At 37.3% G+C, this 27,657-nt stretch overlaps 1 non-coding gene and 2 pseudogenes across 1 annotated transcript; 2 read left to right on the top strand and 1 right to left on the bottom strand.

The window, feature by feature from the left end:
- The first annotated feature begins 6,621 nt into the window (after window positions 1-6,621).
- LOC107773056 (protein FAR1-RELATED SEQUENCE 6-like) lies at window positions 6,622-10,705 on the top strand (annotated as a pseudogene).
- A 638-nt stretch (window positions 10,706-11,343) lies between these two features.
- Window positions 11,344-11,539, top strand: LOC142163718 (U2 spliceosomal RNA). Its single transcript, XR_012694655.1, has one exon. It is a non-coding gene; the product is annotated as a U2 spliceosomal RNA (small nuclear RNA).
- Window positions 11,540-12,475: 936 nt separating this feature from the next.
- Window positions 12,476-27,657, bottom strand: part of LOC107762945 (signal recognition particle subunit SRP54 2-like) — a 31,979-nt pseudogene continuing 16,797 nt past the window's right edge.

Below are 27,657 nucleotides of genomic sequence, written 5' to 3'. Positions count from 1 at the left end.
ACGAAAGTTAAATGCAGACAATAATCAAAAGTAAAAGGGTTATATTTGACCCTTTTCCCTTACATTTTTTACTGTATCTCAAAGGACATCACATCAATTTCTTGTGTCGGCAGTCGACACACATAATGTATATTGAAGAATATATGCAGTTCAGGCTTCAATCGAAGCAAAGGTTTCCCTTTTTCTTTTGATTTACACTTAACTACACTGCTCTTCTTATGCTAAGTACGTATCTCAGAAGCTTTTCAAGTGGAAATTTTTTGGGTAGAACTCGTGGAATAATCAAAGCCAAATCGTTTCGCTTGTTAAAAAAAAGTCCAATTTTTTAAAACGAACTAAACTTTTTTCGCAAAAACTAACAGCCTGTTTAGACATAAGAAACTTTTCCCTTTTTTCCAAAAAAAAAATTCACTTTTTCTCGAAATCAATGTTTGTTCATAAAATTTCCATTTTTCATTTGAAGATGCATTTTAGAAATTTTCGAAAATTTAAAGTCTGGAGAAGGTACGGTATACGAAGGTCTTGTCTCTATCTCAGAAAGATAAAGAGACTGTTTCGATAAACCCTCTACTCAAGAAACCACTCAACAAATGTAGTAACATTATTGAATTTGTAAGTTAAAATTAAAATAATACTTAAATGAGTTAAAACATCATCAACTTGTTAACGAACCACTATTAGCATGACGGACCTCAACCATTCCTACTCAATATAAACCTTTTCACAAAATCATGTTTGTGTTATGAAATAAAAGCAATTTAGTAAAACATGAACAAGAAATAAAAGCAATTTAGTAAAACATGAACAAGAAATAGAGATAGAGAGAAGGAAGAGATTTTCTTCTTCAATTGTGTGTATTTTCCTATCTATTACAAGGCCTTTATATAGGCATGAAAAGTGAAGAAAATATGTCATGGAATATGTCATTGAACATAGAAAATATGTCATTGAATATGTCATTAACCATTTGAGAGAAAGATCATGGAGGAAGAGTAGACATCCACCATATTTTGATTTTTATCATAACACTCCCCCTTGGATGTCCATAAATAATGTGCCTCGTTAAAACCTTATTAGAAAAAAAAACCTATGGGAAAAAAAATCCTAATGAAGGAAAAAAAGTACACATATTTAGAAATACGCCTTTTGGTTGCCTCGTTAAAAACCTTGCAAGGAAAACCCAATGGGACAAAACCTTGTAAGGAAAAAAGAGTACAACGCGTATTAACTCCCCTGATGAGATCATCAGTTCACATCGTTGAGCCTTCGTATCCCAATCTTGTACACTAGTTTCTTGAAGGTTGACGCCGGTAGATATTTGGTGAACAAATCAGCCATATTATCACTTGAACGGATCCGTTGCACATTAATATCACCATTCTTTTGAAGATCATGTGTGAACAATAATTTAGGTGAAATGTGCTTTGTCCTAACTCCTTTATGAATCCTCCCTTTAATTGGGCTATGCATGTTGTATTTTCTTCATACAAAACTTTGGGTAGTTTATCACACTTCAAACCACATTTGTCTCGAATAAGATGTATAGTAGACCTCAACCATACACATTCTCGACTTGCTTCATGAATAGCAATTATCTCAGCATGATTAAAAGAAGTAGCCACGATTGATTGCTTAGTCGATCGCCAAGATATGACAGTGCCACACATGTAAACACATAACATGTTTGAGATCAAGCCTTGTGTGTGTCAGATAAATACCCCACATCGACATAACCAATAAGATCGGTATTGCAATCATTGCCATAAAATAAGCCCACACCGGTAATCCCCCTTAGATAACGCAATATGTGCTTGATTTCATTCCAATTTCTCCTTGAGCGGAGCTATATCTTGCTAAGACATTAACTGAAAAAGTTATGTCATGCCTTGTAGTGTTAGCAAGATATATTAGCGCACCAATTGCATTAAGATATGGTACTTTAGGACCAAGAAGCTCTTCATTATTTTCATGAGGTCAGAGTGGATCTTTATTTATATCGAGTAATCTCACAACCATCGGGGTACTTAATGGATGTGTTTTATCCACATAGAAGCTCTTTAAAATCTTTTTAGTGTATGCTGATTGAAGGACAAAAATTTCATCTTTCATATATTCAATTTGTAGACCAAGACAAAATTTTGTCTTTCCAAGATCTTTCATTTCAAATTATTTAAACAGTCTACTGCTTTAGGAAGCTCTCCGGGAGTTCTAATGATATTTGAATCATCAACATACATGGAGATTATAACAAATTCAAATCCATATCCTTTTATAAAGACACAAGGACAAATTGAATTATTCTTATACCCTTCTTTCAACAAGTATTCTCTCGGGCGATTATACCACATGGGCCATGTTTGTTTCAATCCGTATAAGGATTTTTGAAGCTTTATTTAATAAATTTCTTGGAAACCTTAATATGCTCCAAGACAATTTAAATCTTTCAATGATATCCACTATACGCATATCAAGTTTTTCATATATTGCCAGATTAAAACCTGAAGTGACTATATCCACTATAAGAGAACATGTCTCCATATAATCAATGTGAGGATATTTACTAATTTTCTTGTGCCACAAGTCGTCTTTATGTCTATCGACTTGAACCTTTCATACAAGAACACATTTATACCTTAATTGACTTTATACTTTCAGGTGTTGGACTATCCGTCCAACTTCACATTTTTCAAGTGAAGTCAATTTCATTGTGTATTTTCTTATTTGTCCAATCTTTTATCCGTCCAAATTTCATGACAGATTTGATCTCAAGATCCTCGTCAATATTAATCATATTGAGTGCTACATTATATTAACAATATCGTCGACAATCATTTTATGTCGGTTCCATTATTACCCGATAAAGACATAACTTATTGAGATCTCTTTATTTCATTATTTTCAGGTACCTGAGCCTCTCCCATGAGGTCTTATGAAGTGTTATGTCGTGGTGCTCTTCTAGGGCACTTGCCTCCTTATTATGATCATTTTGAATATTTGCCCCTCTCCTTCTTCAAGGAGTTTTATCTTTGGAACCGATTGGTCTGTTACACTTCATGCGTGCCATAGACTCTGTCCCTCATGGACTTTATTCTATTTGGAGCATTAGCAGCTGAAATATGACATTTAGCTTTGGGTCAACAAATGCGTCTGGCAATAATTTGTAAATGAATTATCAGTTGAACTTCAAGTTTATATTTTCTTGTACGAGGATCTATATGTATTCATAATAATTCATTTCACGTATTACTTTCTCAGCTGCCCATTTTCTCCCCCTAATATTGGGATCACCAACACATTTCCCACCTATCTTTGGGAACTCATCTTTGTACATTTTGGTGGCATAATTAAATCATATAGCACATCCATATTTCTATATAGAAATTATTTGGTTCCTGACCCTGAACCGATTGTGATAGGGAGAAATTTTTATAACTTGGCTAGATGCGTACAAGTGCTGTTGTATATTAAATAATAAATCTCATACCCAATTTTGTTTTTGGAAGTTTTGTTTTCATAACCAATGATTTAGCTATAATTGGAGGCATACAATTTCTGCTAAACCAACTTGGATTTAAACCAGTATTATTAAGATAAATCATCATAATTTATATTCTGGAATTGTGCTCTAATAATTTGAGCAAGCAATCTTGCAAAAACCAAACTGCAAGTTGATAACAAATGCACATGTGACCATAAAATAGATGCATCTATTAAAATCATATAATAGTAAACGGTCCACATGGCAGGTGACTGGGCCCATATATATATATATATATATCACCTTTTATTCCTTCCATATATATCACCTTTTATTCCTTCCAGAAATCAAAGGATTCAATCTCAACCTTTAACTGGTATATCATGAGAATAAGCAGCACAAGAGAATTCTTGAAGAATCTTCTATTCTTCAATATGTGTCAATGTAATTCTTAATTAATTTTTCGCATCATAATTGAACCGATATGGTCAATCGGTCATGCCAATTAATATTTATTTTAGTAAATCTCTAGTTTACTTGTGGCATATGATTCCAGCATCATGATTATATTTGTGTAGTACAAATAGAAAGAAGATCGGGTAACCTTTCATATTTACCCGGTATGATTATAGAAATATGAAGATATTCAATCTTTCTTTCATTTATAGTCTCAATATGCCAATCACTTTGACTTATATATTTGAAACTCAAAAAGTTTCTTTTGAGACTTTACAATATCAATGTCATGAATAAGTTTATTCATCCGGATAGTAACAAATTAGTTTTTCCGGAGTTCTTAACAACTTTTGTACTACAAGATCTTTTATCATACCATTCATATGGTAAATGTCTCCTTCACTGAGAAAATTATATCATAATAAATTGTCATGGTCAAAATCATCATAAGCAAAATCATTTCTTGCTTTAATTTTGCCTTTAATAACTTTTATAAGGCATGACAAAATAATATTTGGCATATCACATGTACGCGACCAATGACATATTCATGTAACCACACAATAATATTTATTCTCTTTATTTTACTCAAACCTCCCTTAGAGGTGAGTTGTGTGGTATTCATATAATCATGAATTGCATGTCTTTATTCATTGCTTTTATCACATATTGCCACATTCAACTTTAGGAATGAGTTTGCATTCTCAATGCTTATCATAAGTCACATTCTCTTCAAGGAATGGATCATAATCAGCGACGTGCTTTATTATTTTCATACCAATTTGATAGTAAGCATTGCCTTCACATTTTGAAGGACTATTTTGAGAACCCTTATTGTTCTCCTTTTATAATCATAGTGATGATTATTATTATTTTGATATTTGGAACGCCCACGTTCATTGTTCAACCAATTGTCTTCATTGAAACTTATTATGCATTGTTATCACATTCACTTCAAGAATGGAACAAATCAAGTGGGACAATTTTCATGCCTTTTCATGAAAAATATATTATTTTTCTTTAGTCATCATTATATCATCAATATGGTACATTGGGACTCAACCCCAATGTCTTACCAATATAAAGGGATGTTAGGCCATAATAAATTGGGACTCAAACCCAACTCTTATCATTATGGAGCATCAGGACTTGATCCTCATGTCTTACCCTCAATCAATGACATAATAGGCTAAACAATATTGAGATTGATTCTCAAGCCTTAATTTCAATCACATGCCAAGAAAGTTATACACAACTAATTTGTAACTTAGCAAATCAAATTTGCTTTCTTAAATAAGTGTACAAATCTCAAATTAGTGTAAATTTTTATTAATTATTTGTAGCATCTATATGAAATACAACCGTTTGTAGTCAGAATATTTCTTCTAAATTCTATTAGAGTTTAAATGGATCATAAAATTATTGTCATTATATTTATTGAGTTTCTCTCAAAAATATTGTTGTTTTCGGGGTATACCCTACCTATTGGATTTGATTTAACGCCATGACTTTCCTTCACTCAATTCAACCAAGCAATTAGTGAATAAATTTATCAAAAGTACACCTAACACATATATAGTACTAATACATAAATTCAGCATTTATATTACCTGAAAAGTGACATTATAGGTAACAACTTACCAGTTGTAGCTTGTGCATCATTCATATAAAATACTTAAAAATGGTAAGTCAGTAGCAAGCATTAAGTAGGTCATGGATACTCAAAAATACCTCTTTTAGTAATCATACTAATCATTGTTTGCTTTCAAATGATACGACCATAAATTATGAAGTATACTTTCAAATAGCTGGTTTGTTTTCCAAATATCATAGAAGTACTAATTAATCAACCTAGATAAAGATGTGAAGTATTTTTTGTTTTCTTCAAGATGATTTATGCTTTTAATCAGTATGACCAATTTTTTTTTTTGGTACTATATGCAAGTGTAAAAATCCAAAAGGAAAAAAATATTCATCCAAGTAAAAGAAAATGTTTAAAGCGGCAGGACAGATTGAAGATAGTCAACACATAAATATGCATAGGACAATTTATATAAAATATCCTTGGTTACCATGACATGCATCATATCAACAATTAACTGCTACTATGATTTTCACATATAGAACTTCAAAATTTTTATTCCATTCATGTGATATAAAAGATGTAATACTAATATGTGCTTATGCAATACAGGTGTAGTACGAAGTTGTGTGCATATGAGATTTTAAAGGAATGACAAGTATAAGATAATCATACCTTCTTACCTTTCATTACTTACCATATGTAGTTTCTCTTTACATTTAACCATGTGATGATATGTATGGCTTCTAATTGTAATCTTTCCGGATGTAGAATTTTTTTTGTAGATATATATATACAATTAGTTAGAGACTCGTGCTGATAACATGTTATGAAATAAAAGCAATTTAGTAAAACATGAACAAGAAATAAAAGCAATTTAGTAAAACATGAACAAGAAATAGAGATAGAGAGAAGGAAGAGATTTTCTTCTTCAATTGTGTGTATTTTCCTATCTATTACAACACCTTTATATAGGCATGAAAAGTGAAGAAAATATGTCATGGAATATGTCATTGAACATAGAAAATATGTCATTGAATATATCATTAACCATTTGAGAGAAAGATCATAAAGTGAGAGTACACATACACCTTATTTTGATTTTTATCATAACGGTTTGAAATTTTTTCTACAAACGTACCCAATAGTTATGCTGGACATTTTGTCTACTATTAGTGGGCAGCTAAGAGAGCTTAAACGCCGATCACCGTTTTTTGCTGAAAGACAAGAGGAAGCTCAGCCGATCACCGGAGGCAACGTCCGACAGTGGCTCCGGTGAGAACCTTTGTTTCTCCAAGTAGCAATTCTTTAGTTTCTGCTTCTCCTTTTGTCTAATCCCTCAGCTCACAGTGTTCAATGCTCAACCCTTCTTTAATTTCAACAATTGATCTTTATTTTAGGCTGTACATGCTCAATTGACCTAAGCCCATACTAATTTAGTGATTTTGATTGTATTTTATCATCTTTATCAAAACAGAACACAGGAAATGAAATTCCCGATGTTTGCCCAGATTGTATAGCTCCCTTATGGTGTATAGCTCCCTTATGGCGCTCTTAGTTAAAACATCAATTCCCGTTATTTTTCATCTGTAGAAATGGCTGCTTTCAATTTGCCATTGAGAAATGTAATTCTCCTTCCGTTTCAATTTATTTGAACCTATTTGACTGAGTATAAGGTTTAAGAAAAAAGACAGTCTTTTGAAACTTGTGGTCTAAAACAATTCCTAGATATTTGTGTGGTGTTAAATCATCTCATTAAATGTAATTTTAAAGTTAAATTATTTTCAAATATAGAAAAAGTTCATTCTTTTTTAAACTAACTAAAAGGGAAATAGGTTCATCTTTTTGAAACGGAGGGAGTATATGTTTCGAGCACTTACTTGGAATCTTCTCATGAGTAACACTAGCGTGCTTGTGGTTTTTTGTGCCTGTATAGTTTTAGCTTATATTCATAGCATCTTTCTTTTTGATTTCATGTTGTTCCTATTTTTTTTTATGATTTCTGTGGTGATACTAATATTGTCTTCTTTGGTCTTTTTGTTTTCTTTAGCCGGGGTCTTTCGGAAACAGTCTCTCTACTCCTTCGGGTAGGGGTAAGATCTGCGTATACACTACCCTCCCCAGACCCCACTAGTAGGATTTTACTGGGTTGTTGTTATTGTTGTTGTTGTCATAGTTAATCTTGAGAAGATTCTGCTTTTTGCTGTTATTACCAGAATGTTCATTCTTCAAATTTGGGTTTTTTTTCTTCATTCAAGGGTATTGATATTCTCGCCTATTTTTTTAAAGTGTAAATCAAATTTATTTTTATTTTTTTACATTTTTTGTTGTTCAATCTTTTATAGACTTTTGAAGAAATTTTGCTTCAGATGTTTGTCTATGTACCAAAAAGTAGATACAAGGGAAAGTTTCCTACTGATATGCTAAGAAGTAAATATATTGTTGAAATGGATCATTGTGAGCTGTATACTCTTCTTTACAACCTTATGGCTTTCTCAGGCCAATACGTTGAAACCTAGACCAGTGTAAGTAGAACTTTTTATATTGTAAAATAAGCAAACTCTAGTTAGAAGAATTCCCATAGAGAAACATTGTCCCAATAGCCTCGGCTTCTCATTTGTTCTGCAGTTGGGGAGAAATACGTCTAGAATATTTTTATTTTTTTTTGATTTGCACCGGGTGTCCGAGTCTCTTCGAGCCCCGACTAATCCCGGGGGTGCACAGGCCCTCGGCAAGGAGTTTCCTGCAAGTGCACCACGGTTAATTCAGGTTTTACCCAGTCCGATGGCCCTCAGAAATTGTTTGCACCCAGTGGGTTTCGAACTTGAGACCTTGAAAGGGTCTAGCATATTTCTTTATTGACATCATTATATAAAAAAGTTATTTTGGCTTTATCTTTCACTTTCTTCCTCCTCCACCCTCCTCTCCCAGGGTTGTCCCTGACCACCTTTGACGAATCCTCTTCTCATTGATATATTACAGAAATTGATGTTGATGCTTCTACAACATTCCAAATGGATGGTCTTTCACTCAATGCCGAACCCATCTTCGATGATGAAACTGAGGAATTCGAGATTGATGGGGAGTGTGCGATGACGGAATATGTTGGTCAATCTGGTATTATTGAAGGCGAAAATCCTGTTCCTCCGGCTGTTGGAATGGAGTTCGAGACATATGAGGATGTATATTACTTTTACAATTGTTATGCTAAAGTGCATGGATTTGGGGTCAGAGTGAGTAATACATGGTATAGGAAGAGTAGGGAAAGGTATAGAGGAAAACTAAGCTGCAGCAGTGCAGGATTTAAAAAGAAAAGCGAACCGGCCCAGACCTGAGACAAGAACTGGCTGTCCAGCAATGATAAAGTTCAGATTGATGGAGAACAAAAGATGGAGAATAATTGAAGTTGAACTTGAACACAACCACCTCGTTAGTCCATCAACTGAAAAGTTCTATAAATCTCATAGAAACATCAGTTCGGGGAGTAAAAGGTCCTTGCAGATGGATGCTAATCAAGACATTCAGAAAATTAGATTATTCCGAACTGTCATTATTGATCCAGATGATGATCGAAAATTAAACATTGATGAAGGTGAATTCAGGAACACGATTGACCAGACCAACAACCATTTGATTCTTAAACCTGGAGATGCTCAAGCTCTTCACAGTTTCTTCACTGATCTACAGTTGGTAAACCCTGATTTCTTTTATGTAATGGACCTAAATGAGAAAGGATGCCTGCGGAATGTGTTTTGGGCGGAAGCAAGATTTAAGGCTGCATATAGTTATTTTGGTGATGTGGTCAGAATTGACACTGCTTGTTTGACCACCAAATACGAGGTTCCACTAGTGGTAATTGCCGGAGTTAACCACCACGGACAGTCTGTCCCACTAGGCTGTGGTTTGATTGCAGGAGAGACTGTAGAGTCATTTATATGGTTGTTAAGGGCATGGCTAACGTACATGGTTGGCCGCCCTCCTCAGACCATCATAATTGCCCAATCTAGAGCTATGCAAACTGCTATTGCTGATGTTCTCCCGCGGTCAGCTCATTGTATTTCCTTGTCACATATCATGAAGAAAGTTCCAGAGGAATTGGGCGGGTTGCATGAATATGAAGTAATCAAGAAAGCATTTACTAAAGCAATTTACCAATCATCAAGAATAGAAGAGTTCGAAGCAGCTTGGGAGGACATGATACTACACCATAGAATTAGGGACCATAAATGGCTCCAGACACTCCACGACGATCGTAAACACTGGGCCCCTGTCTATTTAAAGGATACATTTCTGGCAGGGATGGTTTCTGTGACACTCAGTGAGAGAGAGGCTTCTCCTTTTGATGAGTATTTGGCTAACCATACTTCCCTAAAAGTGTTCCTTAACAGCTATAACCAATGTCTGAAGGAAATCTATCTAAGAGAAGCATTGGCTGATACAGAATCAAGGAATTCCAGTTTTATGTTGAAGTCAAGATTTTATTTTGAAATGCAGCTATCTAAAGTTTATACGAATCACATATTTGAAAAATTCCAAATCGAAGTCGAGGGAATGTTTTCGTGTTTAAGCACAAGACAAGTAAGTATTGATGGGTCAGTTGTAACTTACATTGTTAAGGAACATGAAGTTGAGAATGTGAATGAGGCACGAGATTATGAGGTTACGTTGAATACAGCTGTTGCGGAAGTTCTTTGTGCTTGTGGTTTATTCAACCTGGAGGGTTTCCTGTGCAGGCACGCATTGTGTGTTCTAAGTCAGAACAGTTTCGAGGAGATCCCACCTCAGTACATTCTTTCACGCTGGAGAAAGGATATCCACCGTAGTTATATTCTTGACTATGGTTGCAATTTGATTGACACCAAGAATCCAGTCCACAGGTATGATAATTTGTACAAGTGTGCTGTGAAGTTGGTTGAAGAGGGGAGAAAATCGCGTGAACGATACAAGTTCACTTTAGAAGCTTTGGGTGAGATATTGAACAAAGTTAGTTTGCAAGATCATAACACTCTTTAGCTTTTTAAGAAGAGGTGAAATATGTAAAATAGAACAATGTGCATCATTCTTCAGGATTATGCATGCTTTGTAATGTGCTAATGTAGGCATGCTCATGTTTATGGATGTATGCACAGAAAATCTACACTATAATGTAAAATAGATCTGTGTTGATGATCTATCCTTATTTTTGGTCACTATTTGCACAGTATGCTTAGAAAATGAAAATATATAGCAAGGAATTATGCATTATATATGTTGATCAAGTTATTTTTTGAAAAAAGAGTAGTAAAACTGAATAAAAAGCACAGTCGCCAGTTGTATCTTGCTTCTCTTCAACTTCTGCAGCATTGTTATCCTTTGAACATGAGGTCATTCTTATGAGAAGTTAAGACTTCTAAAATAAGCAAATACTTATTTACCTATATTAATTTATTTTCTTTAGTGTTATCAGCTTTGACGATTTTCTTCATGAATCATACTTGCTGGTGAAATAGAAGGATTCGTAGTACTCGCACTGAAGTCTTTATATACATGATTGATGGTGAATGTTAGACGCAAACTATGTGTAATTTAATAAATTTGTCGCTGAGGAAGATGTATTAATGTAATTTAATTGAATAAACCGTACAGGTTTTTAACCAAAAATATAAAATTTACTATGCATTCCAGATATTCAATTGGTCAGAAAACCTGATTTTCAGTTGTTTTTACACTTCAAAAAAGCAAGAAGGATATATTTTTTGGAGTGTCCAATTGTCCCACATCGGTGGAAGCTAAAATGTAGACAGCGAAGAGTTGCTATAAAAACGAAGGCCCGACTCCTTAGAAAAGCATACCTTTCTCGGCCTTTTGGCTAAGATCAAGTGTAGTATCTGTTCTTATCAGTTTAATATCTGATATGTGGGCCATCGGTTCACACGATATTAACTCAATTTTTTAAGGGGGAAGGCCCATCAGGATAGCTTGCTATCCGGGTCTTCACGCGTCGCTTTGGCGTTGCACTACAGCCATAGCCTGGCGCACCCCACCAAATCAAGCCAATATTTGAGTTAGCCCAAGCGTATATGGCCCAGTTCTATCCAAATTGATAAGTAAGGAAAACAAATGTTTTTGAGTAAGCCCATTGTCTTTGGTCCAGTTTTTCTTAGTGACTTGTAGTGTACTGCCACGTATTTCCAAATTATTAAAGGCCAAGAGCGAACTACAGTTCTTTATTTTCTAACATTAGTTGAAAGAATTAACTTTAAACATCAAGCAGTGCCTAAGTTACTTGTATTAACCTCCCATTTGATTTAATCCCTTCATTAAAAATTTGTTCTTGCTCGTAAGTCTTGTATCTAGTCACCCGAACTCAGCCCAAGGTTCACCTCCGGCAGAAAGGTTGGGCTTGACTTCAGCCTTTCCAACACTTAGTCTGACTTTCCAACACTTAGTTTTATTTTTAGGCAGCAAAAAATAGTAGATAAAGGCACACACGATAACACAATAGCCAACCCTATGGCCTAGGCAAGTATTTATAAGGCTACAATCAGTTGACAAGCCCCAACTGACGGGCAACAAGTTAAGACAAAGTACAAAAACGTGGGCACACTTTTAGGCCATGACTAGCATGTCTTGGAAGAGGTTGCAACTGCCAACTGCTTCCTATGTGCTTGGCACTTGTTTTCCAACTGCTGCTTGTGCACAGTATGTGTCTGATTTTCGCCCAGCTGCTTTGCGCCAAGGCTGGCATTGCGCCCAACCTTGTCTTTGACACTGCTCCGCGCCATTGCCACAGCTCACCGCCCACTGACTTAGCCGCACACGTTCATTGTCAAAGCTGTCTGCCCATGTCAAGTCTCCCCCGACTTGATCAAATCTGTCCGTATCATTTGCCTTTGCTTGTCCCGCCTTGCCTTGCCATGTCTTTGCCCCTGATTGACATGGCTTTGCCTTGCCATTGTTTTGCCAACCCGCACATCTAAGTAAAATGCGCTTTGCTTCCGTTCAAGGTGCGTTTGTCGAACCCCGCATTGTCCGTCATGCCGAGCAGCCCTTCATGATGTTGCCCCATTTTTCAGGTTGTGTGCCAAGGCCATCATGAAAATCCTTGTCACAACCCACACCTGCCGAGGACCTTTGTCAAGGGGCTAACACCTAGCTATTCGCATGATCCGGGATTGATTCATAAGCTTTGGATTGGAACTATCCAATTCTGCAATTATACCACAATTTTTTTTTTAACAAAAACAACAACAAACCTAGTATAGTCCCTCAAAGTGGTGTCTGGGGAGAGTAATGTGTACGCAGATCTTACCCTTACCTTGAAGGTAGAGAGGCTATTTTCGATAAGATACATAGCTAGGAGAGGGTGGTATAGTGTGTATGTAAACTTTACCCTTACCTTAAAGGTAGAGAGATTATTTTCGATAAGATCCCTTGGCTTAAGGAATATATATACTTTTTAAACAAGAGATCGTACTGAATTCTGAAACTAAATAAGGTTACATAAATTAGCTTAAAGAAAACCTCATTAGCTCACTTGCCTTCGTTGGTCATTGAGTCCATCAATGTCAGATATCCATTAAATTTCGCCCGGATTTCCTTTTCATTACCTTTTGGCACAAAATCTGCACCAAATAGCATTGAGAGGCCCTATACTAAAGATAGAAATATAAACAATGGATAAAACAAATGATACCATGTCAATTCAAAAGGGAAAAAAGCATGCAGGAACAAATGTGGGTAAAACTTCCAATTAAACTAAGACTCCATTTGGAATCAAGTGCAGTTAAGAACTTTATCCATGAAAAGGTTATTTTACACGCATTATTTATCATGAACGGCACCCGCTCTCTCTTCCATTTGATACGACGATATTACTATCTTAAATAGAAGGAGAGCCTTGAAGCAACAATAAAATTATCTCTGTATGGGGAAGCAACCACCAATGCTTGCATTAGGATAGGTTATCTTCATCACGCCCCTTGGGATGCAACCCTTTCCTGGTCCCACGTAAATACGGGACGCCATGTGCATCGAGCTGCCTTTTTTTTTTTTAAATCACAATTCTTTACTACTTTTAATTCTATAGAAATTCTGACCTAGAGTACATTAATTGCCTAGTTGAAGTTTACAACTGCTTGAAGAAGTTGAAATCAACCAATTCAAAGAGAGCCTAAAACAATCAGCAAATGTTTTGCTCAAGTACTTAGACATTTAATTATATAAATAAGTTTTGAGAACACGGAAAGAAAAAAAGAAAAGAAAAAATGCAAACAAGCATAAGAGATTCACACTGCAAGAAGTATGAACATAAAATCATTTGGGACTTTTTGAACACTCTATTTTAAGTTGGCTCCATTTAAATGAATCGCTGAAATAATGACTAAAAATGACAGCTCGGTGCACTAAGCTTCTGCTATGTGCATGTCCGGGGAAGGGCCAGACCACAAGGGTCTATTCTAAGCAGCCTTACCCGGCTCCCCTTCGATCCACGGCTAAAATAATGACTAATTTTTAGAAAGCAGAATGATTAAGAAATCTGAAAACCGATGACCTGTTACAGAAAATATGAAGAAAGAGAAAAGATTTGCGAAACTTCCAGGAAGGGGGATCAGAGATTAAATAAGCTAGCATACCTGGCCGATAGGACCCATTTTAAGTATGCATTGAAATAGCTCATACAATATTCTCAAGGTAGGCTTTCCTTGGGACAGCTTCTGAAGAAGCTCAGGCTGTTGATCCGTCAAGACCACTTCATTTAGCTTGTCCATGAAGCCAGACCAGTCGCCAATGCCTGATAGAAATTGATGTACAAGGACAAAGGGGGTTAGCGACGTCAAGTGCCTCAGAGATTTTACGTCAAGTGCCTCAGAGATTTTACGTGGAAAACACCTGGCTCAAAAGGTGAAAAAACCACGACCTACTACTCAGTAGGATTTTTCCAAACTTCCACTAAAATCACTGAGCCAAAACAGCATTTACAAAATTCTTTGTAAACCTAAGGATTAACTCTAATCCCGTTGTAGCACACAACCTCAACTGTTGTGACAACTTCAAGTTAGCCTATAACTTGAACTCTCAAAGTACCTAATACAATTGCTTCTATGAAAGCTGGAAAGGTACAACTTTGAACCGCCTACTACAATTGAACTAGAATAAGAAAAAAAACACAATGGAACTGGTTCTTCTATCTCGTTCAAGTAGCTTCAAGAGTGCACACTTGAATCACACACGAACTGCTTGCAAAAATCCTTGCTATTTTGCTCCCAATTCACGTTTAACTTTTGCGTTTTTGTGCAACACTTGTAATGTGAGAACATCCTGCAATTTATAGAGTTAGTAGATGAAGAAATAACTAGAGTTCTGATGCAACTCTTCCTTAGTGGAAGAGTTCTAGTTGATTTCAACTTCTAACTCCTTCCCTATCTTGGATAGTGTTCTCTTTGATTAAGGAGTCCTTCTCCTTATCAATTATGCAACTTTTTCGATCAGGAGATATTAAATACACCAAGTTAAGCTTATCTCCTTCACGTGCAACTCACATGCTCGAATTTGCCCGTTTTTGTGCACCTAAGGGATGGACCTGGTTCATCCTGAGTTCCTTTGTCAATCTTCAAAACTAACCTTTACTTGGGCCAACACACCAGTTCCAATAAATGTAACGGGACTTTTTGTTGGAGCAACTCTGCACATTAGAAGAGAAACAGAAAAAATACATCTTATTTATTCCCAGAAAGAGAGACCACAATATTTCTTCAAGAGTCCTGTTCTTTCTTTCAACTACTCCATTTTGTTGAGGAGTCCTAGGGGCAGAGAAGTTATGATCTATACCATTTTTATCACATAATTCAGCAAACTTAGCATTTTCAAATTCAGTTCCATGATCAGACCTAATGGATGCAAGTTGATTTCCTAATTGTTTCTGAGTTTTTCTAACAAAAGTAGTAAACATGTCAATTGCTTCATCTTTAGATGTTAGAAATAGTACCCAGGTAAATCTAGAATAATCATCAACAAGTACCATTACATATTTCTTTCCACCTCTGCTCATGGTTCTCATTGGACCACAGAGATCCATATGGACCAGTTCCAACAACTTGGTTGTGCTTACCATTTTCTTGCTTTTGAAAGAGGATCTTACCTGCTTTCCCCTTGCACAAGCCTCACAAACTTTGTCTTCCTTGAACTTGATGTTAGGCAACACTTTCACCAGATCCTTGGAGATTAAGTTGTTGAGTTGACTCAGACTTGCATGTCCAAGTCTCTTGTACCAAAGGAGAGGATCATTGTCCAACACACTTAAGCAAGTGAGTTTATTTTCTGAAAGTGTGGACAAATCTACAATGTATGTATTGTTTACTCTTTTTCCCTGTAAAACAATCTTGTTAGTGGTAAGATTAATCACAAAACATTTGGTAAAGGTGAATGCTACCAAGTTACCTCTATCACACAATAGTGATTGTCTTATTAGGATGTATTTTAGGCCATCTATCAAGTAGACATTCTCAATAGAGTGAGAATCAATCTTACCTATCTTTCCAACCCCAATGATCTCACCTTTCTTCCTATTTTCAAAGGAGACATTACCTCCTTTGAGGTCCTCAAGTGAAAAGAACTGGTTCTTGCTTCCTGTCATATGCTTTGAGCAGCCACTATTCATTTACCATATTTGGCTGCTCCCCTTCACTTGGACCCGCAAAAGAAAATCAGGGGTTAGTCTTAGGAACCCAAACTAGTTTGGGTCCCTTTCTATAGGCAAAAGAATGAATCAGATTCTTTTTAGCCCAACCTGGCAGTCTATTTTTCCTTTGAATAAATTTTTTGTTCTTTTGACTAATCTTTTCTTTTGCAATACATTCAGATTTATAGTGACCAGTTTTACCACAATGTGTGCAAATTATGTTCTCAGGAAGTGTGAGGTACTTACTTTTGGGATCCCACTTAGGTGCAGGGGTCCCGTAGCCAAGTTCTCTCTTATTGCTACTATGGTGTTCATGTATCCATGAAAGTGCATCGGAGGACCTATTCCATTTACAGGTTCTGTCTAGCTCGTGCTTAACCTTGTTTAAATCCTCCTTAAGGACTCTTATCTGCTCATCTTTTTTGTACAACTCATCTTTCATTTTTCCAATATTTTCTTCTAAAGTGAGTTGTGTGTGATCAACTTTCTTTTTGCCAGTTACTAATTTCAATTTTAGATTTTCAAATCTAAGCTCTAGGATAATGATGTCAAGTTCATGAACCTGGTTCTTTAACTCACCATTTTTACTTTCACTTTCACTAGCCCTAAGTCCCAGATTTTTGCACTTAGCTTTAAAATCACACACTCCTTAGACAGTTGTTCCTTTTCATTGTTTAGATCCTCAAATTCATCAATGAATTCCATGAGTAACTCAGATAGCCTTTCTTTAGACAAAAACTTAATCTTGTCTTTGAGATGAATTATACTTACCTCAGATTCCTCATCGGATTCCCCAATTGCCATAAGTGCTTGTTCATCTCCATTTTCACCCTCTGAGTCCTCATCTGAGCTTTCTCCCCAGGCAGCAACCATAGCCTTTGTTGATCCTTTGTTCTTCTTGGGTTGAACCTGTTCCTTCTTCATGTTCCTTCGTTCAGCTCTTTCCTTCTTCCATTTAATTTCCCTTTGAGAGCAGTTTTTGATGTGGTGATCAGTATTCCCACACTTGTAACACCCCTCATTAGTTTGTTTTTCAGGAACACTTGGTTTGTTGTAGCTTCCACTTCTTGAAGGACCCTTTCCTCCCATTAGGTACTTCTTGAAGTCCTTTGTGATCATGGTCATTTCATCCTTCTTTAGATCCGCATCTTCAGTGATTCTGAATGTCAGGCTCCTTTCCTTCTTGGGTGCATCCATCTTCATGGTTTGCCTTCTAAGTTCATAGGCAGTGAGATTTCCAATTAGCTCATCCAACTTAAGAGTGACAATGTTCTTTGATTCCTGAATGACAATGATTTTGCTTTCCCAAGTGGCTGGCAGAACCCTTGTCAAAATTTTCTCAACTTTGTCTTCTTCAATAATAACCCTTCCAAGAAACTTAAGTTCATTTGTTAGTGTGATGAACCTTGTATACATCTCCTGGATGGTTTCCCCTTCCTTCATGATGAAATTCTCATATTGATAATACAACAGTGTTCCTCGGGACCTCTTCACTTGAGGTGTTCCTTCATGAGCCACTTGCAATGTGTCCTAAATTTTCTTAGCAGTGGTACAACTTTGAATTCTACTATACTCGTCTGGACCAAGTCCACACACAAGCCATTTCTTCGCTTTAGCATTCTTTTCCCATTTCCTCAAGTCCTCAGCATTGTAGTCAGCTCTTGTTTTTGGCACATCTACTCCTTCAGCATTCTTCTTCATGGTAGCTAGGGGACCATCAACGACAATGTCCCATATCTGATAGTCTTCTCCGATGGTGTGATCTCTCATCCTATTTTTCCATCAAGAGTAGTAGTGGCCATTAAAGAGTGGAGGCTGTGAGCACGTGATTTTTGCACTATATGAGAATTACTCCCAAAAATTCAAAATAAAATAATTTTCCTTTGTGTGCAATTTTTGTGTTTTTCGTGGCATTTTTGTATAATTATTTGTATTTTTTGTCTATGCATGCTTATTGGTTAAATTAATAAAAAATACAAAAATATGTTGCATTTTCATTTAGTATTTATTTAAGTTTGTTTTACAAAATGAGAAAATCATAAAAAAAAGTTGTACGTTGCATTTTTAGCATTTAACGTCTAAATTGTGCGATTTTATCGTTAATTGCTATTTAAATGTGCGATAATTGCTATTTGAAGTTAATTAGTATTTTTGATAAGTTAATTTACTTTATAACTTAATTTAGAATTTTAGTTTTATTAATTAGGAAGTAAAAGAAAAGAGAGCAAAAAAAAAAATACAAAGAAAATTGGAATTAGGCCTCTTCTTCAATTTTGAACCCCAGACCCAAATATACCCAACCTTCCTCTACGACCCGGTCCATTTCAAACCGGGTCGACCCAGTCCATAACCCCAAAGACCCAACACCCCCCATCTTACATTTCACAAAACAAAACAAAACAAAAAAAAACCTAAACAAAAACCTAAAAAACCACCCGCCACCCTCCCTTCTTCTTCTCCAAGACCACACCCCTCCAAGCCCCAGCAGCCATGGCTGCCCCCCTCACGCATCCACCACCTTCAACACAACCACCACCACCCAGTCCAACGACGCCTCACCCTCAACACACACACACACACACACACACACACGTCGTTTTTCCATCGTCCCATCGATCCCAACACGAGCAGCCATGGCTGCTTTCCCCCTCATTCTCACGTCGAAACCATCCAAACAACCAACGACATCCATGGCTGCTGCCCGCTGCTTCTTCTTCTCCTTCGCGTCACTGCTGCCCACTGCTTCTTCTTCGTCGTTGCTGCTGCCATGGCTGCGTCTTCCAGCTGTGGACTGCTGCTGCTGCGTTCTTGTTTAATCATCGTCGCTGCGTCGTCTTCAAACGACGCCAAACGACCATCTTCTTTGATCGTCGTTTCGATCCGGTTAGTGGGTTTAAGTTTTGTTTCTGTCCGTATTTTGTTTTGATATTCTCGGATCTAAAATCGGTAAATGTTTAATTCTTGTTTTGTTCGTGTTTATCATTTTTTTTATTTATTGGTTTTTAGTTTGTTTCATTTGTCCTTGTTTGTTTTTTTAAGAAATTGTTAGTTTAATTATAATGTTGTTAGATTCACGTTGAAATTCAATTAATTATTTCTTCAGTTTATTTTATTAATTTAAAAGGATTTAGTTTTAATATAGAAGAGTGTTAGTTTAAATCGTTTGAATCCGTCATGTTTGTTGTTTAATATAGATTTAATTCGTGTTCATTTTTTTTTGTTTGTTTGAAGTTCGTTTTAATCCAGTGATTCAATGCGAGTTTATGTTTTGGTTTTTTATTTTTTGATTTAGTTTGAATCATGCATCTTTGTTGTAATGTTGTTGGATTTAATTTGAAGATCAATTGATTATTTAAGTTTAGTGATTTGAATCTGTTTATTTGTTTTGTTTAAGTTTAATTTGAATTTGAGCTTAATGATTTGAATATACTTGTTTGTTATTGTTGTTGAAATCTGAAAGTAGATTTGTTGTTTAAAAATACTGTTCAGTCAAAATAATTTCAGTTGTTTCTTTGTTGTTCATCATTTAGTTTGAGTTTGTTCATAAAATTTGATTAGGAATTGGTTATAGCTGCTATATTTTGGTTAGAATTGATTAGGTGAATTGGTTGTAGCTAATGGGGGTAGAATGGTCAATTGCAGTATTTTCAGGGGTGAAGTGGTTATTTCAGTAATTGTAGAGGGGTATTTTTGGAATCGAAAATCTGAACAATTTTTATTTTTGAGTACTCTGTCCATTAAGATTAAATAATATTTAAATAATATTAAAATAGTACATGGTGGGGGACAAGACATAATGGGGTGAGAATAATATAATTATTTAATATAGTGGGGGACAAGACATAATTTACTAGTGAATAATGTAGTTGTTTAATATAGTGGGGAAAAAAAGCATGCAAGTGTGGGAGTGGAAGAATATTTTCGGGTTAGTGGTTCAAGACAAGGGTCTTGCTATAAATAAGAGTTATTTTTTGACACAAAAAAGAGAGGAGCTGAATATTGAAGAGAGAAAAATTTCGAAAATATTAAGACTTCCAAAAAAAATACAAATAAAAACATTCTGGAAATTAAAAGAGAGAGTAGTATACACCTGATATACAATCTAAATATTCTGATATACAGATTCAGAAATTAAGGGTTAAACATTAATTAGTCTTTCAAATCTGAAAAGATTCCCTTGGCTTCTGTCCGTTGATTGTTGTCGGTGTTTCTGGATTTTTTTATCTTGATTTTAAAATCTGTCACTGGTTTGACAATCTGTGAACATGCCTAGTATAATGTAACTAGGTAGTAACATGTGAATAAGATGGCCCAGGTCCAGTTTTATGCCATACACGTTGGGCCTGGGCCCGCATTGGCAACGGACTACCCTGATTGCATCATTTTCAGATTTTATGAATCATATTCGAAACCCAACTATAACAACTCAAGCATGTAAATAAATTAAGACCTTTTCTCTTTCATTATGTAGAGACAAATTTAATAGAGAAAAATGTAGGCATTTTAAGATTGTCCTTTTAAAATAAATGAGATGAGTCTCGCCCAATAAAACGCACAAATTGCGGGGCCTCAATAAATGTTTAATTGAATACTTAGATTTCGAGAGGCGCCATTTAGCAAATTTCACGGCCTTCTCCAAAGTAATAAAGCGTTAGATTCTTTAGGCACGATTTTAATAATACTACATCCCTAAACTCGGGTGCGCATTTATGCGACCCAAATCCAAATCTCAACGGAGTCAAAACGTGTCAATAACCATGGGTGCATTGATTGCGATGTGGTTCGAAACGCATTTTCACGACGTTGCAATTCTAAAAAAAAATAATAATAAAAGCGGTTTAAAGTTGATAAAAGCACATAAATTATAATATGTATTAAAATCAGATATCTAGCCATTACAACAGTTTAAGCGACCGTGCTAGAACCACGGGATTTGGGGGTGCCTAACACCTTCCCTCGGGTCAGCAGAATTCCTTACTTAGAATTTCTAGTTCGTAGACTTCATTTGGAAAGTCGAATATTTTCCTCGATTCGGGATTCAATCGGTGACTTGGGACACCATAAATCTCCCAAGTGGCGACTCTGAAATAAATAAATAAATCCCGATTCGATTGTCCTTTAAATTGAAAAAAAACTCCCTTTTGTGCCCCTTCACGGGCGACGCGGGCGAAAAAGGAGGTGTGACAGCTCTGGCGACTCTGCTGGGGAGAAAAAAGAATCTCTGGTTCAGGATTCAAGAATTCGAGCTTAGAATAATTGTTATTAGTTGGCTTTATTTATTATTTGATTTTATTACATGTTTTGGCCTAAATGTGCAAAATGTTGCTTTTACCGCTTTGATATTATCTGAACTGTATATAAACTGTGCCGAAACCCTTCTCTTCTCATCTTCGGGGATGTGCTCGCTGGCCGAGACTCTCTATTCTGTTAGTGTCATACCCTAAAATAAGAAAGAGGCCGGACAAGTTACAAAGCCGGACGATCTCGCGGGTCCCCGGTACGTAGCCCCCTCCTCGACTCGAGTTGTCCACTCGGGTACACAGTCTAGAACAAATACCCAAGTTATGAACCTAGAATAACTCAGCTTCATGCCGGATCCCTAGTAGTAATGCTTATCTGTATCATGTTGCATTTGACTTAAGGGACTCAACACAGGGGTTGGGTCCGTCTAGGACTAGCAACCTGAAATGAAAAGACCATCCTCCTACATCCTGTTTGCTTTATGCATTTATTTGCTTCAGACTTGCATGCTGACCGGCTTCGAAAAATCAGGAATATTGAAAAATTGATGGAAAAAAAGAGCGAAGTAACAGTGTAGAGAATTAATTGCCTATTTTAGAAAGAGAAAAAAAAACAATACCCAAATACTGTCGAAATTCTGCCGAAAATCATGAAAAAATGAAGAAAAGAAAAATGTTTTATTTTATTTCACTCAAAAAAAAAGTGTCTTTTATTTTAAGTTTGGAAGAATAGGTTGGTCATTTTTGGTGAAACGAAAAAGAAAAAAAAAATCTTCACTTTGTCTTGTTTTCAAAATAAAGAAAAAAAAAGAAAAAAATAGTTTGTCTTGCCATGAAAAATGAAAATGAAAAAGAGTCTTGTTTTTAAAATGATTTATTTATTTATTTATTTGTTTATGAAAATGCCAAAAATGAAAATAAAAAGAGTCGTGCGTTGAACGTGGTTTTATTATTTGTTGCAAATATATATATATTTTCTTTTAATTTCTTCCAAAAAATCCAAAAATATTTTCATTCTTCTTTCAAAATTGAAAAGAAAATTCAAAATTCAAAATATTTTTTAGAAGCATTTCTTTCATAAATTGAAAGTAAAATTCCAAAAATATTTTCTTTCTTCTTTAGAAGTTTTTCTTTCGAAATTCAATTTTTTTTTCTTTAGAAATCCTTTTTTGTAAAAATGCTCCCTTTCTTCTTTATAAGTCTTTCCTTCAAAAATAAAAAAAAAAAAAAGTTAGTTTATTTACTTTATTCATGATCTCTCGAACTACGTCGGTTTGATTCTCACTGGATGTGAGATACGTAGGCAACCCTTATCGGGTCCAACTTCCCATTTTGCAAAAATAACCAGAAAAATGACAAAAATGTTGTTACTTTCATAAAAGAGTCAGGCGATCCCATTTGTCAAAAAAAAAATAGCCGAATGTTTCCGAAAGGGACGCCGGAAGGTTGATTTTGCATAAATGGCCACCTTTGGTCATTCCTTTTACTTTTGGCTGGTTAATCGCTACAGCCTTAAAATCTTCATCCCTGAAGTGCTGAAAGGCCGTGTTTGGAAAATCAGTCTTTTCTTTTCTCAAAAATTAAGGAAAAATGGAAAAATTAGTTTTGAGTCAAATAAAGATTTTGCTTTTTATTTAAATCACCTTAATAAATGTGCAGAATGAGCACGACTAGGAATTCATCTGGAGCCATTATAAACAAGGTCCCTTTGGGCTTACGCATGTGGTGGAACGACTTAGAAGAATCAGGGAAGGATACAGTCAAGATATACTTGCGAAACTTGGTTGGGTTATTGGACATTGATCCGAGAGGGGACATTATAAGGGCGTTAATTTCATTCTGGGACCCAACACACAATGTATTTCATTTCTCAGACTTTGAGCTCACACCGACACTGGAAGAACTGGCAGGGTACATCGGGGGTCCCAAAGTCCCTATGAGAGAGCAGTATCTTATTGCACCATGGACCGTGACCATACATAGGTTTTTAGACACCGTGAAGATCCGCAGAGTTATACACACCTAGAGTTATCAGAAGGTTTTTGTAGTTTGGCATTCCTGTACGGCAGATACGGTCATTTTGGAGGGTTCAACAATCCCGAGGGAAAGATCTGCAGCGGGGAAAACCAGCTGAAATGGGTAAGACATAAGTGTATTGCTTTCATGGTAGCCTTTCTAGGCCTTCTGGTATTCCCGAGAAAAGACGCGAAAATTAACATACAAGTCGCTGGGGTCGTCAGCACTTTGCTCAAGCAAGACAACAGCACTCTGGCACCAATGATAATAGCAGACATATTCCGTGCTCTTACTGTGTGCAAAACCAGAGGAGGTTTCTTCGAGGGTTGCAATGTACTACTGCAAATGTGGATGATAGAACACTTATGTCATCGCCCTCAGTCTTTGAAATATGGGTCATCACAAAAGACTTCTATAGAGGAGTTTTCCACAAGGGTCGATGGGTTCAGCTTGCCAGAGGGGGTCACTGAATTGGTAGCTCTGCTGCGTTCCGTTTCAGCAAACCAGATAGAATAGGCATTTGGGTGGCTGCCCATAGATGAAATCATACACATGTCAGCCGCCGAATCACATTTGTTATTGATGGGTCTCCAAAGTATCCAGCCCTATGCACCATACAGAGTATTGAGACAATTGGGGCGGTGCCAAATAGTCCCGGAGGAAGAAGATCTCAGCAACCAGGTGATCAAAATCGGGCCTAGTGGGCAGTTCCCTGAAGCAGTCGTTCGGAAAATCTGGAATTAATGTCAAACCCTGAAAGTAGATACTCGCGTACAAGACCGGGCTAAAGGCGAGGTATCGCCAAAATACCTCACATGGTACAGAAGAGAGCTTGAGCACCAGAGACCAACTAAGAGAGCTCACGTCTGAGACTTCGCAGAATCATCACAAGCACAGTGGGGTTGGCTAGAGAAAGAGAAAGAATATCGGGTTGAGATTGGCAAGCTAAAACAACAAATTGAGGGGTTGAAATATCAAAGCAGCTTGCAAATTGATGCTGATACAGGAGAGAAAAACAAGTTGACTCAAGAAAACAAGGCCTTGAGAGCCCGAATCCGCAAAGACAGAAGGAACGCTGGTGACCGATAGAAAATTCGGTCCGACGAGAGGTTGATAGCAGAGTTGAGGAGTCAGGTCATTGAAAGCCGAAAAAACTTGGAAAAATCCGAGGCTAGCATAGCAAGAGTGCATGCCAGATGGGCAAAAGGTGCAACAACGCGAAAAAAGCACCTATGGCAAATGAGAAGGGATTATGAAATAAGCATTGGGCTATTAAGGGAAACCAATTCCACTCTCCAGGAGCGGGTCTTTAAACAAGCCCGAGATGCCAGGACAGACAAAAGACGCTGTTATGATTCAATAGCCCGAATGGAAGAACAAATGGAGAGGTTCCAAGATCAGCTCGTTGACAACACTCGAGTGTTGGGGGTTAAAGAATCAACGAATAGAACAGCTGTGTATTGAAAGGGACAGAATCAGGGGTAGGATTGATGAGATTGGGCGCTACATCACCACGAAGTGCCTAACATGTGAAGAAATGCCTCGTGATATACTTTTTGCCTCAGTCATGGGTTATGTCCACCGGATCATGGAGGAATTAAAAAGCTTGCAAAGGGGCCTAGCACCAAAGCCCGCGGAAAGGACGAACGATGCCTCGCGGGCACCAAATTTCAAGGCTTTAATGTATCCCCAGTTCAAGCCTGCACTTGTTTGTTTTTCAGAGTCTGTTGTCTACCCTTATGTTCTCTTCAAATATTGTTAATAGTGTGGAGTCTGTATTTCATTTGTTTTTCTTTCAAATAATAGCTTGTAATAGCATTTTTGGGTAATAGAATGTAAAATTGGGTCTTTATTTTACTTATGGCAGAACTACGCCCGGTCTGATTCATGCGGGGACATGATACGTAGGCAATCTACATAAGATTCGACCATCACTAAGAGATAAAAAGAAAGGGCAAAGTAATTAAATAAAGAACCTAAGTCGGAATGACGCATGTAGTCGGAGCAAAAGCATGTTAGAAATGGTTAACTGCCTAAGAACATTGCATCCCCCAACGTGCAATTACAATATCTGTTAATACTCTAACACTGACAAGTTTGTTGTTTTTCCAATCTATATCAGTTAGTTTGTTAAAGCGTACTGTCACCGTACCATTATCAAACGAGATCTAAAGGGCCCATACCAGAAAGCATGACTGGCTCAGACAACAGTGTTGAGTCGTAAAAGACGGCAAATCAGATGCTGAAGGAGGCCATGGAAAAAATGGAAAAGATGAGGCTGGAAATGAATGAAATGCAGATAGCCTTAGCTAGAGCCCAAAAGGGGCATGAACTACGTGTTACTCCTACTCTCCAACCAGGACACATGCCATAATACCCCTCTCCCGGCCCTTCAAGGAGTTTCCCAAGCCATCACTACTATCAGGGAAGAGAGGCCTATGATCCCCAAGATCCACCACTCAATCCGAATCCTCCTCTACCAAATGTTCCCATCTTTGTGGCGCCTGCACCAACCCTGTTGCACAGATCGTCTAGTGAGCCATTGTTTCAGGCTCACGATACACAATATTACCCCCTGAACTCACATTCAAAGCACCCGAGCCACACACCTATAATCCCCACTTTGAGGTCCCGACGGAGATTGAAAAGCCGGCTAAGAGCCCAGAGCAGGATGAGGTGATGCAGAAATTTAAAAGCCTGGAGCAGTCTTTTAGGAACATGCACGGGTTAGGCAACCAGGTCAGCTTGGCTTACAAGGATCTATGCCCTTTCCCTGACGTCCAATTACCTGCAGGGTTCAAGATGCCCAAATTCGATTTATACGAAGGGCATGACGATCCTATGACACATCTACGGGGCTTTTGTAGCAAGATGAGGGGAGAGGGGGAAAAAGATGAGATACTAATAGCTTACTTTGGCCATAGTTTGAGCGGGTCGGCACTAGAGTGGTATACAAGACAAGATCCGAGCAAGTGGTACACCTGGGATGATCTGGCACAGGCTTTCGCAGGACACTTCCAATACAACCTTGAGATAGTCCCAGACCGTCTCACATTACTAAAGCTTGAGAAGAAACCTGGAGAGAGCTTCCGAGAATTTGGGTTCCGATGGAGAGAACATGCAGCTAGAGTTGATCCTCCAATGAGAGAGGGAGAAATGGTAGATTACTTTCTACAAACTCTAGAGCCAACTTATTTCGGTCACTTGGTGACGTCAGTTAGCAAATCCTTCAACGAAGTTGTAAAAATGGGAGGTATGATAGAAGAGGGACTTAAGTCCAATAAGATCCTGAGTTACTCGGCAATTAAGGCAACAACTCAGGCCATTCAGAGCGGCACGGGAGGTGCGCTCGGAAAGAAAAGGAGAGAAGAGGTCACAACAATAGAGGCATGCAATTGGTCCAGATCTAGAGGTCCTTACCCTCATTACCAACCCATACCCCATCATCTAAACTACCCACACATTCCAAATTACCCTCCACAACCCTACTACCCACCACAAGAACAACATTTCTCCGTCCATCAAGTCCAGGCATATACTCAACCTCTGGCTCACCTGCAATGGCACACGCCAGCTCCCCACAATACATACCCACCTCCACATAATACCTACCCACCACCACAAAACACCTATCCACCGCCAAGAGCCTACAGGAACCCTCCAGGGATGGGTTTCAGGGGAAATCTGCCTTCCAGAAATGAAAGACTGCAGAGGCAAAGAACCTTTACTGAGTTGGGAGAAACTTATACTGCCTTGTTCCACAAATTAAGGCAGTTGAGTTTATTAAATCCTGTTGAGCCTAGGTTGCAAAATCCCTTACCCCAAAATATGGATCACTCGGTAAGATGTGAATATTGTTCGGGAGCTCCCGAACATGATACCGAGAAATGTTGGAGGCTGAAACATGCGATACAAGATCTTATTGATACCAACAAGATAGAGGTACAGGCACCAGAGGCACCCAACATTAACCAGAACCCATTGCCAACACACCACGAAGCCCACATGATCGAGTTTGTGCACGAAGGAGGGGAGCCAAAGAAACCCTTACAAATAGTGATGATGATCCGTGCCACTCCGAAAGAAAAATCGACCGGTGGGGAAGCAGGGGTACAGTTGAAGGGGGAATATGTCAAGCCAGTGGTGATATTAGGGAAGAATCCATCCACCGCTACAAAGAAACCAGAGCCAACCAAGTTGGTAGTATCGGGAGCATCATCTGCAC

This window comes from Nicotiana tabacum, chromosome 8 (genome assembly GCF_000715075.1).
Source record: "Nicotiana tabacum cultivar K326 chromosome 8, ASM71507v2, whole genome shotgun sequence".
Lineage (NCBI taxonomy): Eukaryota > Viridiplantae > Streptophyta > Magnoliopsida > Solanales > Solanaceae > Nicotiana > Nicotiana tabacum.
The sequence above is the reverse complement of the archived record's forward strand: the minus strand, read 5'-3'. Positions and strand labels throughout refer to the sequence as shown.